We start from the raw sequence: 2,049 nt of genomic DNA on the forward strand, positions 1-2,049 counted from the left end.
GCACCCCTATTAAAGAACAACAGAGAGAGAAAGAATCAAATAAACACAAGAATATGACCACAGATGCAGTAAATAAAATTATAAAAAATATTAAGACTTCAAAAATTAAGAAAATAAAGATGAAAATATTAAAAACGGGACCTAAATTAAACAAAAGTGTTTTGAACGAGTACCAAATTAGTAATCAGTAGTAAATTTTTGAAGATCCACCAACAGAGGACTGGATTAAATGTAAAGAATGTGAAATGTAGGCTCATGAAGCTTGCACTTTATACTCAGACAGACATCCGTACTATTGTGACATGTGTCAATAATAGTTTAAGTAATATAAATTATGACTTAGTCTGATTTAAAAAGACTGATAATTATTATGAAGGCAAACCTGTTATTTAATGTTGTGATTAGAGGCATAAGTAGATTTTAAATCATTATTTATACTACTACCCAAGCCTTACCCGTTTTAGGCACCCCTCTAGGGCAAAACGGGTTTTGTTAAACTTTTTAAATTATGATATTTTTCTTTAAAAATGAAGATATTTTGTTAAATTTGAGACTTGTTTTTTAAAGTTAATCAAGTATGGAACTGTGATAATTCAAATAAAAGTTCGAAATATATTAAGAACCTGCTTTTATTTTCTTCTATCCTTAGCTTAACCGTTTTGGGCTTATCTCCCCTACCTAATCATCCCTATTTTATTCAGTCAAATCTTAGCGAGTAATTTACAGCTAGGTAGGACACAAAGTTTCTCTCTAATATACAGAGTCATTTCGATTTTGCGTGAATAAAACTACATACTTGTCTTAACCTTTATTAACATCATGCCAAAATCAGCCATAAATAACTTATTGTCACCAGAAACCCCGGTCTTAATTTTTTGAATTATTGATAAGTTTGTAGTGTGGATATATCGATCGCATTATTATATTTCTGACTAAAAGTGTGATATTGCCGCAGAAACGAATTATTTAAGAGTAGTAATAGTGCGATTATGTGTAAAATTTAACATAAATTTTTCAATATATTTGTTTTGTTCAAAACTTACACATTTTTTATTTTACTTCTATTATTCAAGTAACTTATTTTAAAGTGTTATTTTAAAAAGATACATAGATATGTGGTTTCATTTAGTAACACAATATCAATATGACACTCTATAAAAAATTCGAATCCGATCTACTCAAAATCTTCCTTTGATCCACGATAGTCTAATAAACGTATCAATAAATAAGTACAAGTGCAATGCTTCTACCCCTAATCATTTGAGCCCTTCAGTTAGCATTAGCAACACCCTTTATATGCTATCACCCCACACGGATCACATTTAAGGAAACGCGTTACGTTTAAAACGCGCTATGCGAGGGTGGCCCCAGTTTTGTAATTTAGTGCGACATAAATGATCTTATTTGAATAAGGGTTTAAGTACGAGTGTTCGCACTAGTGGATCGTTAAGATAAACAAAGTTATATGTTTATACTTGTATACATTTTCATAGATATCATTGGGCATGAATAAACTGGGTTGTAATAAAAGAAATAAATCATTTTTTTTGTTTACTAACTTATTTTTATGCTTCAATAATTACAAAAATCTCTACTTTTCATTCCAAGCTGTGAAAGAAGACAACTGAATTATTATTTGCAATTGTTTATTTAAACGTTTAAATAAGCTGTACAATGTTTTTCCGTTAGTAATTTTACATTCTGTAGGTATTTTAAGGAAGTAAAATGGCATTCGAGCTGCCTTCATCACCTCCGTCGCATACGAATTGATATTCCTGTAAAAAATGTTAGATATCAAATAATGTTAAATTTCTTTATTTGCATCAAAAACTTGTGTATTATATCAGTGATTACAATAGGAATAGTCTACGAAACGCGACACAAACATAGATTTAATCAAGACCCGCGCTTTAGTTTTGTATGTTTGAAACTTCGCAATGCTGGCACCATTTACCCGGGCACAAGATCCATTACCGGCCGCCCATTACGCGCGCCATAACTTCGCCGTGGCTACTGGAGAGGTATAATTACATAGCTGAATGTAATCGT

The sequence above is a fragment of the Manduca sexta genome, chromosome 21 (assembly GCF_014839805.1).
Source record: "Manduca sexta isolate Smith_Timp_Sample1 chromosome 21, JHU_Msex_v1.0, whole genome shotgun sequence".
NCBI classification, from domain to species: Eukaryota; Metazoa; Arthropoda; class Insecta; order Lepidoptera; family Sphingidae; genus Manduca; species Manduca sexta.